This window comes from Hipposideros armiger, unplaced genomic scaffold (assembly GCF_001890085.2).
Source record: "Hipposideros armiger isolate ML-2016 unplaced genomic scaffold, ASM189008v1 scaffold_285, whole genome shotgun sequence".
NCBI classification, from domain to species: Eukaryota; Metazoa; Chordata; class Mammalia; order Chiroptera; family Hipposideridae; genus Hipposideros; species Hipposideros armiger.
Genome location: NW_017731635.1, coordinates 105748 through 126006, shown reverse-complemented (window position 1 = coordinate 126006; position 20259 = coordinate 105748). Strand labels below are relative to the sequence as shown.

At 45.2% G+C, this 20259-nt stretch overlaps 1 protein-coding gene across 1 annotated transcript in view; it reads left to right on the top strand.

Annotated features, from left to right (window-relative positions):
• Positions 1-20259, top strand: part of RCAN1 (regulator of calcineurin 1) — an 88410-nt gene that overhangs the window by 7725 nt on the left and 60426 nt on the right. The gene's annotated exons all lie outside the window — the stretch shown is intronic.

The window sequence follows — 20259 nt, the reverse complement described above, 5'->3', positions numbered from 1 at the left end:
GGGGCAGGGCCTACCCAGGGCATGAATGCTGGGAGCTGAGGTCACGGGCCAGCTCAAGGCTGCCCACCACGGTAGCTATTTATTAGCACATTCTTTCCTTTGTAAAGTTTTGACTTCTGTGGAGCAGTTAGTGTTCAGAAATGTTCACTAAGGCAGTTTCCAATCTGATCTTTTCTAGCTCCAACTCTGTAAAAGTACGCTGTTAATTAACCCCCACATCATAAGGAAAACCCACCTCGTTGATAAGATTATGGCTAGGTTATTACGGTTCTAGCATACCAAAAGCTGTTAGCCACTACATTTCTGAAAAAAGAACTTAGGAAACTAAACCTCTTTTACGTTGGGAAGGTCCAGTATTTTTCCTTCCGTTACTAATTTCAGCAGGTGAAGGATGAATTTCCCATGTGTAATCATAATTAACACCATGGAAAGAGGCATTTGAGGTTGGCCTGATTTCCGAAGTAAAAGACAAAAATCTTACTGAATTCAGATAACTATTTATGGATTGTTTTTTGCTCAATATAACAATAGCTTGTTTTACTTTATATCACCTTTATATTTTCCATCAAACTTTCTGCTTTATTTAAAGATAATAAAGTAGTTTCTGTTTGTTTATGTGCCTTATGTGTATTATATATAGCTTTTCATCTGTTTACAAGAACTCTCTGAAATAGGTACTGTTATCACCCCTGTTCTACTAACTCAGATGTGGAACCTAAAGCCAGGGGAGGCCAAGTAACCTGTCCCAGGTGACATAGCTAGTAAGTGCTGGTCTGGATTAAAACCTAGTATTAGCCACTCCAAGCCTATTTGTGATCATCTTAGAGTATGCAGTGATGCATGTGATTTTTCACACCTTATTTAAATCCTAGGGCTGCTGCATGAGGAAAGTTTTTATCCACAGGAAATTGAGGCGCAGATGAGTTCTAACTCTATGCTTTCAGTCATTTATTTGTATCTAATGGGTGGATTTGAGTGTTCCTGGTACAACAGCCTCGATGATATTCTTGTGTTCAGGCGAAGGCCGTGCCTGGCCGCTAGAGCCAAACAGACCCGGATCTGAATACAGACTCTGTACTTCACTCATTCATTCATTTCATTCATTCACTTACTCGACATTAATTGAGGGCCTGCTACTTCTAAGCACTGTGCTGGTTGCAAGACCAACTGTGGGACCCCAGGTGAGTTGGTCATCGTCCCCAAGGCTGGAGCCCACAGTTGCATAATGAGGACAGCCATCCGTACCCCACTGCCATGGTGAGGTCAGCGTGAGGGGAGCGGCCCCAGACGGCCCGGGCGAGTGACGGGCACCCCGCCTTCGTGGAGCCCGCAGCTAGCAGAGAAGACACAAAATTCATTTCTTTATTGTGTGTGTTATACAAATATAACTAAAGAGCTTAATAGATCCTTAACAAACTGCATGTCCTTGGGCAAGTTATCAACCTTTCCAGACCCCAGTTGCTTCATCTGTGAAGTTAGCAGGTTGAACTGGATCATGTCTGTGAGGTCATTTCTGGCTCTCAAACCCCAATGGCTCTGTGCTTTAGTTCCAGTGGAACACAGTCCCGTTGCCCCTGTGACACCCCCCGCCCCCCCACCCCATACCCCCACATGTTAAATCAGACTTTCCCAGGTAGGAATTTGCTCAAGGAGAGTTTCTGTAGTGTGAGTCCACTTCTCTTTCCGGCAGCCCGTCCAGTGTTCCATCCGCAGGGGAGCCTGAACTTGACCCATTCTAGGTGTTCAGCTGCTGCTCTTTAACAAAAAGAGGAATTAACAAGAGAAAAACAGTTATTAATGCGGGCAGCACACACCACAAAGGAGAAACCTCAGCGAAATGTAATTCAAAGTGGAGGCTTAGAGTTTGGTATATGTATAGCCTTTTCAAGAAGGAAGGATACATTTGTAGCGGGGAGACGTCCAGGAAAGCAGTTCTAGGCTTCCCAGCAGCAAATTGTGGGAAGGTAAATGTGTGGGCGGAAACTAATGGAGTAAGTTGTTTGCAGATCCCTCTGGTCCCATCTCTGGGCTGCCAAGAGCCTAGAGTCATCTCCAGGAAAAGGAGAATTTACATCCTGCCCGTAGGCAGAAAGGGGGGAGAAGGTAGAGAGCTTTTCCTGCGCGCACTGCAGCTTCATTGCCTTTGCTCAAAATAACTTGCACAGAGGTGTATTTGGGAGTGACATATGCTGGCTTCCTTCATACCCATACTCTTGCCTTCTGCATTGGTCAATGGGAGGCCTGTCTGCTAGTTTGTAGCTAGCGGGGAGGTGAGTTTGTCACTTAAACTCGTTTCTTTAATCGGCCTTGGAAATGGATGTAGGAGTGATCTGAGAGGAACCTGTGTTAAAGGGGTTAACTGATCTCAGCATCCATTCTGTCCAGTGACCATTTGAGGGTTTGCCAAAGATATAGCCTCACAGAGCCAGAACACTGGAGCATTTTTTTTTTAAAGATTTTTGTTGGGGAATTGGGGGATGGAAACAGCGCTGGGGAATTGGGGGAAGGGGAACACACAAGTTGCTGTCGTTTTGTTCTTCAGTCTAGTTGTGGAGGACGCTGATTCACTGGCCCAAGTTGGCACCATCATTGCGCTCTTCCCGGGCGAGGCAGATCAGTCGCCGGCTTCTGGTCGGCTGCTCACCTCTGCTGCTGGCCACTCACGCTGGCTGCTGGCCACACACGGTAGCCCATGGCAACCCACTGCCACAGGGGCTGTAGCCTAAGCAGTTGCCGGGGACTCTCTGGCAGCCCAGCTCCAGGTTGAGCTGTTGTTCAGCATCTTAGCTGTAGAGGGCGGTGTCAATGGCCCTCATATGTGGGATCCAAACCGGGGCCCTCTTGCGTCCCAAGCCAGCTCTTAACCATCATGCCACTCGGTCGGCCCTGGAGCAATTTTTTTTAAAGTCTGTCAATTATGGGTGACTTTTCCAAATCTGATAACTATTATCAATAGGGTGACAGTATGTCCAATATTGCATGATAAATTAGATAAGCAGTTATTATACAATTAATTATAAGCACTCTATTTGGCACTTAACACTTGTGCCAGATGTTTTATATACATCTTTTTATTGAACCCCTCTTTCAGCCTTCTAAGATAATTACTTTATTTGCCCTTCTCGATTTGCAAAACTAATCAGCACATAGAATCCAATCCAACGCCTGACTGGGCGCTGTCACCAAACCGCACAGGAAGGGCTCAGCCCCAAGCCTTTCATGTCTCCAAAGAGGAAACTCAAGGCTCAGAGAGGTCATGGTGTTTACTTAGCGCTGCTCACTAGATATTGGCAGAACTAGAACTTGCACATGGGTCTCCTGCCTCCCAGCCCACTGGTTTTCACTCATTTAATTCTCTGTGCAGTAATGTCCCCTCTCCCACCCTCACCCCACCCAAAAGAGCCCAGAGCACGCAAACGATGAAGAGGACCTCTAGAGTCAAGTCAGCCAGAGCAGACAAACTGTCCCCCGCGCCCACTGTTAGGGGCTGCCAGCACTTTCTCCTGAAGGGGCAGAAAACTTTGCTTACCGGCTGGTCTGATGCTGCTGTAAGCACCAGCGCTCACCGCCAGGGGGCAGTAACTTCACGTATATTCTGCGATTGAGCCCGGCAGTTGACTTCGACTTGATTTCAGGCATCAAAGACAAGACAGTGCCTTTTCAGAAGACAGTTGGCCCACCTTGTGCCGCTAAAGAAGCTATTGTAAAGATACGTTTGTAGTTGAAACTTGAAAGCAGAGACACCCTCCTCCTCCCCCCCAACACACACACCCATCCAGCAGAAAACCAAGGTGGGGAGAGAGCCACCCCCTGAGCGGACCCCTCCCCGCTGCTGGTCGATGACACCCCTTTTGGTTAAGCAGGAATCGCCTGCAGGAACGACCCTCCTCCAATGATGCCCGGGTACAAGTTTGTGACATTATCTGCCATAAGCTGCTCAGATTTGTTGCAACTTATTTAGACTATGATTCAAATTATCTGCATAGAGAAATACAAAGAGAACTCAGATGAAACCTACACTTGATTTCAGAGATAAGGGGAATTCGGGTACTTCATGGATTTCTGTTTGTGTGCCTGTGGTTTGGTCGCCAGACCTGTGTGGTGGGAGGCGTTCTCTCACGTGGGAACCTCCATCCTCACACGGTCCCAGAATTCACTTCTGCGCAGGCCGGCAGAGGCAGTGCCCTTCTGGGCTGGAGCTGGGGTTTGGGGGAATTTGTATAGAAGTCATGTAGAACCTCAAGTCCTTTCGCACAGCCCACCTTTATGTCCTGAGCTAAAGACCTCAGATGGTGATGGACCCCTCAGGTCCGGGTCAGCAGCCTGTAAAACTCCTTTGCAGCCCCTACAAACAGACCACCCATTAGAAAAATTCACTGGCTGGCAGTCCATGAGCTGGGCCTGCAGACACTTGCAGACTTTTGGAAAGCGATTCAGGGTTGGTTGGTACCTGTATCCTCTTTCCAGAGTAGCTCAATCCAAGAGGTACCTTTTAAGCTCAACCACGTGACACAATATTTGCTGAGCAGTTTTCATTTTTTAAATCAATTCTGAATTTTGTATTACTCTGAAATGATTCATAAATTCAAGGGGCTAACACTTGGACCCTAATGTGCTTTGTTTTGTCAAATACTCGTTCAATCCTTGACATTGGGAAATGCTGTTAGCGGGTCATAAGATACTGTGTAACTTCCAAGTGCAGAGCATTTCAGTTATTTAGAACAAGTTGGAGATAATGACCTGGTCCTCAGCGCCATGAGCCTGCTTGAGACTGTGGCATAAAGTGAGATGGGGAGTGGGGGAGAGTAGAGAGGTTGTATGTTGGGGCATGACTTCCTCCTGCCTTTATTGGAGGAGGTAGTTGTGCTGAGGACAGAGCGGAGCATCATGTGTGGCATTAGTGGCTTAGAGTGAACCCGAACCCGCTGGCTGCCTCGATGGCTGTGGCTGAGAATCCGAGCAGCGTCACCTCATACCTGTACAGGGAGGGCCTCGTGGTGCCCTCTTCCCCTTCCCAGGATGCTGTGAGAATGAAACAACCTATGTTGTGATAGCATCTGAAAGCAGGAGATGCTCTGAAAATATGTGTTTAGTCTTTATCAAAGATTCTGTTTTAATGTCAAAGAATTTATTGTTAGAGGTTTTATATTGGGTAGCCATGTAATTTTTGTTTGTTCATTTATTTTCTTTTCCTCCTTCATTTTCTTTATAAATAACACAAGGACCCTACTGGCAGGGTCTTGCTTGCAGGTTTTCTTGCTGCTAGTTATTAATCTAACATATTTTTATGACTCAACCAAAAGTGGAAACGTATATGGGTATGTGCACATATTGCCCATGAGTGCCCACCCTTCTTTATGGACAGACACCTACTTTAGTTTGGAGTTATAATGTTAAAAGGTGGTAGACACAGCGGTAAAGAGGGTGGGCCTCAGAGTCAAGTCAGTGTATAGGTTCAAATCCCAGCTCTTACCAGCAACTGGCTGTGTGACCTTGGGTAGGTAACTTAACTACTCTGGGCTTTAGTCTCTTCATTTGTAAAATGTGATAATGTAAGTACCTACCTTACAGGGTTGTTGTGAGGATGAAAGGATAGCAAGTAAATAAAGGGCTAAACATGACACCAGGCTTGTAGTAAGCATTTAGTACACTTACTACATGTTGGTGATTTTATTCAAATCATTATTCAAATGCAAAGATTATAGCATCTATCTTGCTCACTGCTATTTATCCTATGCCTAGGACAGTGCCTGCCACAAAGTAGGCACCTAACAAATATTTGTGCAGCAGTGGAAGTAAAACACTCACATGAAAGTGAAAGTATTGCTCTTCTAAGTCCATTAAGTATTATTAAGCCTTATTTTCCCAGGAGTAATTCGGGCACTTCCAAAAGTTGCATAAATTATTTTAGGCCAATATAGTCTTAGGCTTTAGATTATTGCAGTGGTGTGTGTGTGTGTGTGTGTGTGTGTGTGTGTGTGTGTGNGTGTGTGTGTGTGTGTGTGTGTGTGTGTGTGTGAGAGAGAGAGAGAGAGAGAGAGAGAGAGAGAGAGAGAGAGAGGAACAGATTTAGACGTTCCTGAACATTCAGAATACTGTAGTAAGAAGATGTATTATTATATCAGAAGACTAGCGTGGCTTGTTATCACTTGTAAATACTTAGAAAAAACTATAATTTCAACATAATATAGTTGATCCTTGAACAGCATGAGAGTTGGAGATATGACACCTGCGCAGTCAAAAATCCAGGTATAAATTTGACTCCGCCAAAACTTAAGTACAAGGGTCTGTCTCTTGATATCCGGGAGGATTGGTTCCAGTATCCCCCCTCCCACCCCCATGCCCAAGTCTGTAGATGCTTAGGTGCCCTACATAAAATGGCACAGGACAACACACACAGTCGGCCCGCCCGATGCTCGGACTCCCAGCCACAGACCGAAAACAGTACAGGTATTTATTGAAAAAAAATCCACGTAACAGGACCTAGGCAGTTCAGACCCATGTTGTTCAAGGGTCAGCTGCATGCGGGGACTCAAAAGGATGTTTTAACATGAAATAAGCATTGCTACAAAGTTGAAAACAAGGAACTAAACACTTTTTAAAAATAAATCTCAAATAAGATAATGGACATAAGAACCCCATAAACTCTGAAGCATATAATCGTTATTGCTGATGATAAGTCGTAGGCTTCCTAGCACAATAAAAAAAAAAGAAAATCTTGTAATTGAAAAATAAATGCCTTGTTTGCTGGTGCGGTTTTTCCCTCCCACCCTCCTTTCCTCTCCCTTTCTCCTCCCTTCCTCCCTCATCTCTCAAATTGTTCTTAGAAGGCCTTTTAGGGGACACCCTATTCTTTTCAAAAATTCATTGTCGCCTGCTGAATCTCCACCTAGTGCACCAGCCAGCCTCCAGCACCTTGCTAGAAGGTGGCTGGCCTTTCTTTGCCAAATCTCATCCTAAGAGGGCACAATCAACTTGCGATCTTATGTCTGAGTGCTACGCTGGTTTCCATCAGATTGGGCCAGGAAAGAAGACCTTCCTTAATGAGATGCATGCCGTCTGGTTAGTACCCAGTAGCCTGCTGTGCTTTTAATTAAATGAATCAATCTTTTCAAACTTGATTCTTATCCATGCAGCAACATCACCCAGCGGTCTGTCCCCAGTTATAGCAATGTGAGATGCTTGCATCATAGAGCGGCATGGGTGGGGACAGAAGAGTGGACGAGGGGCTTTAGCTTGGTGAGATCTGTGTTCATGGTGGTGGGGTCCAGTTCTCTGTGCTTTAAGTCCAAGATAACGCACCCCTTGTCCAGCCTTCTAGCCAGAGAGCACAGACATTACAAGCTGACTTAAGCAAAAAGTTACCCCACCAGTTGGGCTGGGTGTAAAGGTATGTTATGGTATTACGGAGAGCTTTCTGTAGAGCACCATTTGCTGCATACCTACTATGGGTTATTACATCTGTCTAGACTGCTGCATAATTTGAAGAGTAATTCATTATAAAAGTAATATTTGGTCATAAAAATAAAGAAGAGCATTTACTAAAAATTCCCCTTCTTCTCTCTCTCAACCTGTTTCTTAGAGATAACCTCCGTTAAGTTTTATGTGTATTCTTTCATGCATGTTCTATGCATGTATAAACATATATGGTGTATATAAAGAGATGAACACAATTAAATATATACTATATATATATATATATTTCTACAATATCATACTATATACACTCTTTTGCTACCTGTCTTTTGAAAAGTAGACATCTCTCCAATAAACTCAGTGCATCTCTTTTGATGACTATCTGGAATTTTATTATAAGAATGTAACATAATTTAACCAGCAATTCCTAGTGAGAGTCATTTTGGTTGTTTATAGGTTGTTGTTGTTTTCCTGTATAAACAATGTTGCAAGCAGCATCCTTATACATATATCTTTGTTGTTTGTGTAAATTTGTTTGTAAGATACATTTTAGAAGTGGAGTTTCTGAGTCAGAGAGTATGATTAGTTTGCGTTTTGATAGGTACTGCCAATCTGCTCTCTAAAATGTTTACACTAATTTCTATAACCACCTACACTGCATAAGAGTTCCTCTTTCCCACATTCCTGAGAGTCCAGGGGATTATAAGTCGTTTTGAATCGTTGCCAGGATTTTTGGTAGATGAAAAATAGCCTCTCGTATCAATTTGCTTTTCCTTAATTAGGAACAAGGCTGACCATCTCTTATGCTTATTGGTCATTTGTTGCTTTTTTTCCTATAATTTGATTGTTTATATCTTTTTGCTACTTTTCTGGTAAGATTTTGGTCTGTACTTATGAATTTGTAAGAGTTTTTTGTATATTAAGGAAATTTGTACTTTAACACATATGTGGTAGATATTTTCCCCAATTTGCCATTTGATTTTATGGTATCTTTATCCCAGAAATTTTTATTCTTTTTATTTGTAATTCAGTGGGAGAATTTGTACCTTCCTGTCTTCTGGGCTCGTTTCATACCTAGAAAGGACTTTCCTGGGCCAAGACGTGTAAAAGTGTATTTTCTTCTAGTACTTTTACGTTTTTATTTTTGATGCTTGCCTCTCGTTCACTGGACATTATGGTATAAGGAGTAAGTTCGGGTTCTGGTTTTCTGTTTTGCCTGTTACCCCGTGTTTCAATATTGCTGACTAGGCAGTCCTTTTCCTGCAGATTTGAAATATCACCTAAGTGGTCAAATATACCTGAATCAGGACTCTGCTGTTAACCTTTTGTCCATTTCTGAACCATATTGTTTTAACGACTGCAGCCATACATTTTAGCCTATTTAACAACTAATAGGACTAATTCTCCTCCACTCTTCTCCTCTTTCAGAATTTATTTTCCTGGCCAATTTAATTTACGTTTCTCTGTGAACTTGAGAATCATTCTGTCCCGTTCAAACTATCCTCCACCCCCCCCTCCAAAGAAGGAAAGCGACAATGCAACAACCAAACCTGCTAAAATTTTGGGTGAGATTGCTTTGTGTGTAAAGAGTTACTCAGGGAGAATTGGCATCTTTGAATATTATGTTCCTGTATCGTTGTCCCACTTATTTCAGCCGTCTTTTATGCCATAAGTACAGATTTGACATTTTCTTCAGATAGACCCTGTTTCTTTAGTTTGAACTTGTGTAAAATACTCGTGTTTTATTCTCTTCTCCACGTGGCACTTCAACATTAAATGATAGTGGCCGCAGATGCCGTCCTTGTCTTGGACCAGCTTTTTTTTTTTTTTAGATTTTTATTGGGAAATTGGGGGATGGGAACAGTGCTGGGGAATTGGGGGAAGGGGAACAGACAAGCTGCTGTCGTTTTGTTCTTCAGTCTAGTTGTGGAGGACGTTGCTTCACTGGCCCAAGTTGGCACCATCATTGCGCTCTTCCCAGGCGAGGCAGATCAGTCGCTGGCTTCTGGACGGCTGCTCACTGCGGCTGCTGGCCGCTCACGCTAACTGCTGGCCACACACGGCAGCCCATGGCAACCCACTGAAGCAGGGGACTGCAGCCTACGCTGTAGCCAGCGACCCATGGCAGCCCAGCTCCAGGTCGACCTGTTGTTGTTGTTCAGCATCTTAGCTGTGGAGGGCAGTGTCACTGGCCCTCATATGTGGGATCCGAACCGGGGCCCTCTGGCGTCCCAAGCCAGCTCTTAACCATCGCACCACTCGGCCGGCCCGACCCAGCTTTTAAGGGAAATGTGGTAGTGTCTCACCGCTGAGCCTGACCTTGGCACGCAGGCCTGTATTGTAACTCACCTTCAGGCATCTTTACCAGTACTTTCCTCTTCTAGACCTTGTTACACACAATAAACACATCCGCTCTCTCTCATCCCTTTTATATAGGCTCTAACCTGGCATTCCATCCTCCTTTTTAACAAGTGGCTTCGAGAATATGCTATGAACCGATGTCTCTGTCTGCAGTCTCAGTGCTGCCCGTGGAACTTCCTGTGTTGGTGAAAATGTCCTGTCCGCACAGCCCAGTGCAGCCGCCACCAAGCATTTCAAGTGTGATGGACACGACTAAGGAACTGCATTATTGATTTTATTGTGTTTTCATTAATATAAATTGTCACAAGCTACTGAGCACTTAAAATGTGACTAGTGCTACTGAGGAACTGAAGTTTTAGTTTTGTTTTAAGTTTATTTTCATTGACATAGCTGCGTGTGGCTAGTAGCTACTGAATCGGGCCACATGGTTTCCTCGTTTCCATCATGAAAGGAGAGGATGTGAGAACTAGAAAGGACCTGTGTGCCTGGCGAGGTGGAGGCCGGCCCCAGGTCACTCAGCAAGTCCACGACTGAGCCAAGCGCGACGCACCACGCGTCTCCCTCTGCGCCTGCCCCCGACTTTGCCCTTCGCTTCCCATTCCCTTCTTTAACTGACAGCCGAAATCCCACTGTGTGCAGAGCAGAAAGCATTCTGTACACGTGCCCGGCCCCAGTGACCTCTTCCCTGGGTGTGAGGGGACCCCAGGGCTGTGCGGTTGTTGAGTTTTTGGCCGTGTCATCTCGCTCTGCAGTGCAAGGGTCTCTCGTGACAAGGGCAGTGCTGCTGGCCTGGGAGGCCACGCCGCTGTCTGTCTGCCCGGGGTGTGTGTCTGGCCTCCCTGCGGGTGGGATTGGAAGCACCGTGGAGCACAGTGCTCATGTCTCAGCATCCTCAAGAAATGTTACTTGTAGGAAATGTTAGACCTTTTGGTCCAAGTGTATTTTCTAGTCCTTTTTCTAAGAGACTGTAAACATCCATGTTTCCACCAAGATAGCAGGGTGTTGTTCCTATCCCCCATGACTCACCAAGCCTTAAGGGAACTCGGGCTCCGTGAGTCGGGGAGGTGGAGAGAATAAAGAAAGGAGAGCCTTCAACGCGGCCCTGGGCCAGGGGCTCAGCATACAAGCCAGGGCTGGGCGATGAGGAGACCGCCCCACTGCTCACACCTCACTTTGAATTCTTCCCGCTTCAGCCAACCCTCTCTCTTACCCAGGGTTTCCTGGGCCGGTCACTTGGGGCCACTGTGGGTATTCTCCTTAGCCTTCCCTTCCAGCCAGCCATCCAGATGGAGCAGGAGTGTCCTCCTCTAAAGAGCTCTTCGCTTTTTCTGGCCGAGAGGAAGACCATACACTCACATCTGGAGGTCATTGGTCAGAGCTTAGCGGTTAAGAGTGCTGGGCCGCCAGGGTTTTGTCCCAGCTCTGCTGCTGAGCCGCCTGTGCCTCTGCTAGCTCATCTGGAGGATGGGGACATAACCGCGGCCCCTCACAGGGCTCCAGTGAAGATGACATGAGTCCATAGACGGAAGGTGCTCAGGCGGCTCGGCTCACCAGTGTGCCCTCCACAAATGTTCACCCTCCTTCACACTGAAGTGACAGCCCTCTGCTCTGTGGGCAGGTGACCTCCAGGCTTGGTCCACTTCTGTCCCTCAGTGCGAGTTCTCGATGCAGGCCTATCTGGGAAGCTTGCCTGGCTGTGTGCGGATGGTTGCCCTGGTGGCCCCCAGGCAGTCCCCTTTCCTGGCTGGATCACATGGATGTCCCGACATGACAGAGGGTGGCTGGTTTATCTGACAGCAGGGTCCCAGGCCCCTCGGGGCAGCTGGTGCAGCTACAGTGACCCCACTGGAGCCATAGGGACACTGGCTCACAGGCCTGTCCAAGCCGCATGTGGGTGTTAGAAGAAGCCGTCCCCCAGCAGCCGGTGAGGGCGCGTGCATGTCTGAAGCTGCCGGCCAGCTAAGGAGTCAGCTCCTTGTGAGACAAGGACCTGCCTCCCGGGTGCCGAGCAGAGCCCCAGCATTGCTTTCTCAGCACAGCCTTCTGCTGTGACTTAGGTGACAGCACCCACCAGACGCCGGAATTTGTAATGAATGTGGGCCATGTACACTGTTAGCGGTCAGTGATTTGCTAAAAGGTCTGATTCAGCTTGATCAGAACACAAAGTTACTAACTAGGATTCTATTCTTTCCGCGATCTTGCTCCTTTTTTTTTTTTTTCCCCATGGTCAGGGAAGAGCATTGGGGTACTTAGAGCTTAAGAACTAAGTCACTTTTCCTCCCGCTTTGATGACCCTGTCTTCCTGCCTCCCAGCTCACCCAGGGAAGAGAAGGGGCCACGGTCACCTGCCCTTCCATTTACTCAGCACCTGCTGTGTGCCAGTCCCCACAGCGAGTGGCTCGTATGTGTCTGCGGAGTAAACGCTTTCACAGTGTTCGTTCCGTGCCAGGCACTGCTGTACGTGCTTGGAATCGTGGCCGCATTGAATCCTCACACAAACCCTGGGAGGAATGTGCTGTGACTGTCCCCATTTTGTGGACGGACTAACTGAGGCATTCAGAGGTGAGGAAACCTGCTCGGTGTGGCACAGCTAAGCTGGGGACGGGGCAGGGTTTGAACCCAGCGTGTCTCGTCCCAGAGTCCAAGTCCCTAACCACCACCGTGCCGCCTCTGCGCTCTGGTCCCTCATTTAGTTTGACGCCAGCATCCCTGTGAGGTACACACTTGTTATCGCACAAGGGCACCGAGGCCTGGAGAGTTTGCTCCAGGTGAGCAGCCTGCCTGGAATTCAGATGCAACACCCGCGGGCCTGAGCCCAAACACCGCTCTCCCCGTGCACCTGGCTGCCTGTCCGTCGGTGCCCTCCGAGCCCCTGGACTCCGCCTCGCTCTGTGCCCCAAGTGCTCCTAACTGACTCTAGGGGGCTCAAGGCTCCCCTCCACAGAACATTCTCGTTTTTGTGTTTTTGTTTCTGTTTTCAGCTGTGTCTCTGACGAGGGAATGGCTCTATCTTCCCACATGCATGTTGACTACTTCCGTTTCCCCTAGACGGTTCATATCCTTTGCCTGTTGAGCTATTGGACTGTTTATTTTTGGTAGGTCCACTTTCCAACTCAAGGGTCAGGACAGAAATGCCTCTAATCTCATCAATGGATACGGAACGTTTTTGTCCCTTTTTCATTTTGCAACAACTCTGAAAATAATTGCTTGCCCCTAATGCTGAATAAGGATAAGATCGCAGATTGCATCCCTCCCCCAGCCCTCCAGCCTCAGAATAAAAAAACAAGTGTAAACTGGCAGTGTTTTCCCTGCACGTATTATAGGATTATGTCTGAGTGGCGCCATGGTCGCCAGAGCAAAAGCCATTCCTCTCATCTGCGCACCCACTCGTGAGGGCAGGGGCCATCCTGGATCACCTTGTACCCAAATCTGGGGCCTGGTATGGCGGAACCCCCTACAAGTGTCTGTCAAGCTCACATATATTTGGTGGGAAGACCCAGGAAGCCAGAAACGCCCAGAGCTGTCCTGAAGAGAACTCCCACGACAGTTCCCTTCTCCTTTTTCCAGACGTTTTCTCACTGGTATATTTACTCGAACTATTTCCTACTTGAAAACTGAGACTGTCCTTTCTCCATGCACGAGCTGGCTCAGCACCCACCATGTAAGTCACTGAGGCCCAGAGCCCGGTCCCGGGGCGGCTCCCTGGGGCCTCTACAAGCAGGCACCGCTGTTCCAGCTCAGGCTGCCTGTCGCTCCTCCCCTGCCTCAGAGGCAGGCCCAGGGGACTCATCTGTAAGAGCGGCTCACATTCTTAGTGCAAAAGATACAGAAACACTAGCTTGGTTAGCATCCCTTCACACAATAACTCCCCTCAAAGGAAGCCTGAGGTTCGGGGTGGCACCTTGGCCCATGTCCTAAGGCAGATCTTACGCATCATGATTCAGTTATTTTCTAATCCATGATGATCTATTTAGAGGGTCGGCTGGGCGAGGGTGAATGTTGCATATGACCCAAACAGGTTGCAACTTGTCTGGTGGTTACAGGCACTCCGTCAGCACCATGTGGCTGTTGGGTGAGGGCTAGTTGGTATTCTGTCAAAACACACAAAATTGCCAGTAGCTGAGATTTTTGACCTGAAACTATTGGCGCTTCACTATTATACCTCCCTCTGTGGTCAGGTTTGTCATATGAGACCACCTCAGAATGAGCTTCTCCATAATTAAAGCAAGATCGAGACTATCCTGCAAAATCCTAGTCTGTGTACACTAGGGTCGAATTGTATTGTAATCCAGGTGGGAGGAGACGTAGCCCATTCCAGAGGGAGACCTACCCACGTTTATTTGCAGAACCGCCCGGAATTGGCACAGCGCTGCTCGCGGGTCATCAGTAGCCCACAGGACAGCCCAGAGCCAGGGCTCCATGCTGTATCTTCACGTTCCCACCTGCACTTACCCAGCACTGCAGCCCCTTCCCACATCCTCCTGGCCCTCCAGTGAAGTCAGATCATCAAGGTTTTCCTGTAATTGTAGACGGGCGTCTCCATATTAATCACTCGAGTCCGCAGGATCCACATCGGAAAACCTGGTCAGGAAGGAGGCGGCCTCAGCCAAGAAACATTTTTTTCTTGGAATCAGAAACACAAGTAGCAGGTGATTGGGTTCTGTTCACTTTATAACGCTACATAAATCAACTTATCAGTCCTTGGTAAGTGGTTCTGTTCTTAAAGATGTTGAGCCCTGCAGGCACCTAGATGACAACTGGCACCTACATGGCCCCAGAAAGGTGGCCGGGGCAGCGAGGAGCTCAGGGATTGTGTGGGGGGGGGGGACACATATGGTCCCATTGTAATGACTCACCGTCTAATCCCAGTGCTGGGAAAATAAGACTTCCCTCCTCCGCGTGAACTTTAATTCCCCTCCTGACTGGTGTTTTATTCAGAAGAATAGCAGCCTAAACTCTGAGCTTTGGGTTTTGTCAAATCTTTTTTTTGCCAGTCAGTCAGGGGACAGTGCCAGCTGGGTGTGGGTGTGCGCTGGGCACCATCGTCGTGAAGTACCAAGACCAGCGCTGGTTATGGCAGTGGGTCCTCCCCACTGGAGAGCCACTCGTCCTGATGCCCAGCTGTGCTGCGAGGCTGGGAGGTACCCCAACTCTCCCCCAAAACAGAACTCTCCAGAATGGAAGTTCGGCTGAATTTGGACGGTTGTCTCAGGTTTTCTGCCCGCCCCCCGCCCCCATCATTTTTCTTTCATCTGTCTGTACTCAAGTAGAGGGAGTTTGGTCAAGACGGTGGGATCAGAAAATCTGGCCGGTGTAAGGGGGTGGGAGCTCTTCATCACATTTGATGGCACTTTTACAGCTGGAATCCCTGTCATGTAACCACGTGTGTTGTAATTGGGGGTGGGGGCAGGGAGAGGAGTAGGGGGCGTGGATGGAATGAGATGATGGCTTGTTCTGTGGACTCATGTAAAATAACAGTGATTTTGGTGTTAACCTGACAATCTTAAGATCCAACTTGTGGGGATCTGGAACCCTTTAGATAGATCAATTAATCAAATCGGAATTCAAGGGCAGTTTAAATGACTTCAGCTCTACTTAGCCTTAAGGTAATTGTGCTCGAAGCTCAGCGTTAATTTCTGTGTCCTTTATTTACACTCTCCAGGGTTTCCTGTGTCCCCCGAGTTCAGGGACATCCCTGCAGTAGCTGGCCACCCCTGTCCACTGCCTCCATCGTCCTCCGAGTTCCCACCCCAGGCCTTTGCGCTTGCTGTCACCTCCTTCAGATCTGGGCTCCAGTGTCACCTTCTCAGTGAGACTGACTCTGGCCATCCTGTTCCAATCGTATCCCCATCCCCTGCACTTTCTGTGCCCCGCCCCACTTTATTTTCCTCCATGGTGCTTCTCACCACACAACCTAGTAGTGTGTGTTTTATTAAATTTACCCATCTCTTCCTTCCAGGCTGAACTGCATGCTGGTGGGGTTTTTCATTTTGTTCATGACCGTATATCCCCAGCTCCTAAATGAAGACGTATCAAATGAGGGAACCAGTCCCCGCAACGAGGGTTTCCACTGGTGCTGGCGGGGCGGCGTCCTGGAACGCAGGACTGGATTTGGGTCTCCCTCGGTGCCACGCTTTTCATAAGAAAGTGGCTTCTGTGTGTCCTGGCAGGTTCCTGCTTCTGAACCCCACACTGGCTTCACCTGTACACAGATTATAAGGGTACAGCTTGAGGGGTGTTCCCTAAATAAATCCTTCGCATCGCTCCCCCATATCAAGACTGAGTATTATTGTTTCCAGAAATTTCTAGACCACCCAAATTCACTCATTCTGATCACTTCATTATATAGCTGTAATTGGAGAGATAGACATCGTGTTTCAACAAAGACATAGCTGTACTTATCCATGAGACTTCTCGCTTTCTTACATGTAGGAAACGTGTCTTCTAGGCCTTTTGTAACCTTCCCTCTGTGGCCATGCTGAGCGGGACCGTCACGGATGTGACAGATCAGCCCTTAGCCCTGGTGCCACCATAGGAGGAAACACTGGCTAAAATCACAGCCAGAAATGTTCGAACCCTGTAGGGTACTAGGTGCTGGTTGGCTGCTGGGTTGGAAGAAGGTTTGTTAATGTGAAAAAAATGTGTGTCAGGATAATGTGGACAAAATACTCAGTTGAAGAGATGCGATTGGGAGCTGGAATTCAGAATGGTGTTTTTTCCCGTAGCTTTCTGTTTCCTATAACCTCTCAGATCAGTGTGCTGAAGTTAATATCCTGGGAGGCGTGCTCATTAGACATTCATTTATTCATTCAGTTGTTCATCCAACAAATATTTGTTGAGTTCTTCTGGCAACGTACCTAGACCCACGGGAGAACAAAGCAGTGTTTTTGCCATCATGAAACGTACATTTTCATGGCAGAGACAGATGATATTTTTAAGTATATTGGCTATAGATTATGATGACTGCTACGAGTAAAGCAAATGGGAACTGTGATAAATAATAACAGGAGGCGCCTAAGGGTGGCCTGGAAGGTCTTTGAGGAGGTGACACTTAAACTGAGGTCTGAGGGATGCAAAGAACCACGTAAGGTCCAGGCAGTGGGAATGGCCAGTGCAGGGGCCTCTGGCAGAAAGAGCATGGTGTGTTCACACAGGAAGCCAGTGTGAACAGACAGGAGTGAACAGAGGGAAAATGGACAAGTACTGAAAATGTTTGCTAGGCTTTTGTATTAGTCAGCGTTCTCCAGAGAAACAGAACTAATAGGAGATTAGATAGATAGATAGATAGATAGATAGATAGATAGATAGATAGATAGATAGATAGATAGATAGATAAAAGGAGATTAGTTTTGCTTGTTTGGAACTTTATATAAACAGAAACATATGTTTCTAATTATTTGTATCTGGTTTCTTTGGTTCAACAGTATGTTTATGAAAGTTATATACGTGGCATATGGTATTAGTCAAAGTTCTTCAGAGGAACAGAGCCGATAGGATGTGCATACCTATCAAGAGAGTTATTGGAAGAAATTAGCTCACCTGTTTATGGAGGCAGGCAAGTCCAAAATCTGCAGGATGGGCTAGCAGCCTGGAGAGCCAGGAGAGATCCCGTGTTGGAGTTTAAGCCCAAAGGTCCTCCATTACAGAATTTCCTCTTGCTCAAAGAGACCAGGTCTTTTCTACTCAGACCTTCAACTACCTGGATGAGGCCCACCCACTTTAGGGAGGGCAATCTGCATTCTCAAAGTTCACCAATTTAAATGTTAGTCTCATCCAAAAACACCCGCACAGAAATATCCAGAATAATGCCTGTCCAGATATCTGGGCACTGTGGCCCAGCCAAGTTGACACGTAAAAGTAACTGTTCCACATATAGTCATAGTTTATTTTCATTGTTGTTTCTATTTTATGGTGTCAATATATCACAATTTATTTATCATTCTACCATCGATGGCCATTTGGATGTTTTCCACTTTGGGGGTGTCATGATAATGACACTATAACATTCTCCTACTTGTCATATAGGACTGTTAATATACACACATACATGCATACATATATCACATTTTCTTAGTTGTGGTGCAGTGTTCTTTTTTTATAACTCCAGCTTTGCTTTACTATTATTTTTCTTTTGGAATTTTAGATCTTTGTTCTTGAGAGACACTGGCCAATAACTTTTCTTTCTTATAATATCCTTGTCAGGATCAAGTTTATGCTAATATCATAAAACAAGTGGAAAGAGTTCCCCTTTTTGTCTTTTCTATTGAAGAGTTTATGTAAGGTTGATGTTATTTCTTACTTCAATGTCTGCAAGATTTCACTGATCCTCTATGAGAAGCTTTTTAATTAGAGATTCCATTTCTTTAATATGATGTAGACCTAACTGATTTTCTCTTCTGTCAGTTTTATAAGTGGTATTGTTCTAGCAATTTGCCCATTTTATTTAAAATTTCAAATCTATTGTCATAAATCTTTTAGTAATATTTTATAGGCTATTTAATATCTGTAGGACCTATAGTGATGCTTTTTCAATTTTGATGATGGCAACTTGTGCTTTCTTTTGTTTTTCTTTAGTCCTGTCAGAGGTTTATTGAATTTATTGTTGACTTCAAAGAGCCAACACTTGACTGTTAATTTTTTTCTATTGTATATTTGTTTTCTAAGTGCAATGTTTTCTACTCTTTTTTTCCATATACTTTCTTTGGGTTATATTTGATTTTCTTTTTTCTTGCCTTTTTGACATTAATATGTAAATCATTGCTTCTCGGTCTTCTTTTCCAGTATAAATACATAGTATGCTATAAATTTCCCTCTAAATATGGCTTTTGCTGCATCATACAGTTTGGATGTGTCATATCTTCATTATCATGCACTTCAAGATACTTTCTGATTTCCACTGTATTTTTTTCTTTGATCCATCAGTTATTTACAAATGCATTGCTTTGCTTGCAAACATTTGGGGATTTTCCAGTTATTTATGTTATTGATTCCCCACCTAATTCCACTCTGTGATCAGAAAACACTCTATCTCAGTCTCCTGACATTTTTTCAGACTTGCTTTATAGCTCGACAAAGAGTCAGTTTCATGTGTACTTAAAAAGAATGTGTATTCTGTAATTGTTAGGTGTAGTCACTTAACAGCAACTTAGAGTCAATTGGGTTAAATTTTATATTTGCATTATTCATATCATCTATTGCCTAACTGAGTTTGTCTGGTCTGTCTCTTGCTGAGAGAAACGTTAAAATTTTCAACTATGATTTTGATTTATTTCTCCTTTCTGATCTGTCAACTTGTGTGTGTGTGTGTGTGTGTGTGTGTGTGTGTGTGTATTAGGTACATACAAATTTACAACTTTTATATTTCAGGCAAATTAGCCCTTTTATCATTATTAAATGTCCGTCTTTTGCTAGGAGTGCTTCTTGTCTTAAAGTCAACTTGTATGATATGAAATAACTATGTCAGCTTTCTTCCAATTAGTATTTATGTGGTATAACTTTCTCCATTCTTCTACTTTCTGTCATCTTACTATTTGTTTTCTATTTGTTCCACTTGTTCTATATTCCTTTTTTCCTTTCTTGCCTTCTTTTGAGTTAATTATTATCTTTATTATTTCATTGTTCCACTTGACTAACTTCTTATACATTCCTTTATTGTTCTGTGAGTGGTTATTCTAGAGATTACAACGTGCAAGTCTTTGACTTGTTAAGGTCTAATATGAACTAGAAACAATATCAGCATAGGCTGCTTCTATAGCTCATGAAGTATTCAGAAAATGCTTATAAGTTTGCATATCTATATATCTATAGATAGATATAGATGTAGATCAGTAGGGTCCCTAAATACCTAGAACCCTTAGTGTTATAGTCACCAAAATGAGTTAAAACAGTGAAGTTGAACTCTTACATTATCTTTAGAGATTCAACATTTTTGAAATTCTGTTACTAATTTTCCTAGAAAAAGAGAAAATTAATTTTAAACAAGGATTGATTTATAAATCACTTTTATCATAATCAGATTACACTGTTTAGGTAAAAACTTAAAACATTGCCCTTTCAGCATGCAGAAGTGGTATCCGTTAAATGCATCTCAAAGCATGACCCTTAGATAACAGTAATTCTTGCTTTTATTCCAAATGTCACACTTTACACGAAGCTGTAAGGACTACAGTGTGCATTTAATTTAACAGTGGTTAGTGTGCATTTAATTTTGTCATTTGGATTCATGATGCTCTGATGAATTGTGTGATGAAAGTTAGACTCAGAAAATGTCCGGGTTTATTTTCAAAAAGACTGTCACCAGGCAAGCAGGTCCATGCTTCTGCAGTGATTTGAAGAAGCCTGGCCTGTGAGCCCTTTTTAATTTCGAAGCACATGATCCAAAGTTAAAAGCAGCTTATCATCTGTTCAGTATTTACCTCCTTTGGACTGCTGTCCTTTGCATCCTTTGTAATTTCCTCCTGCCTGTCCCTAATTATTCCGTCT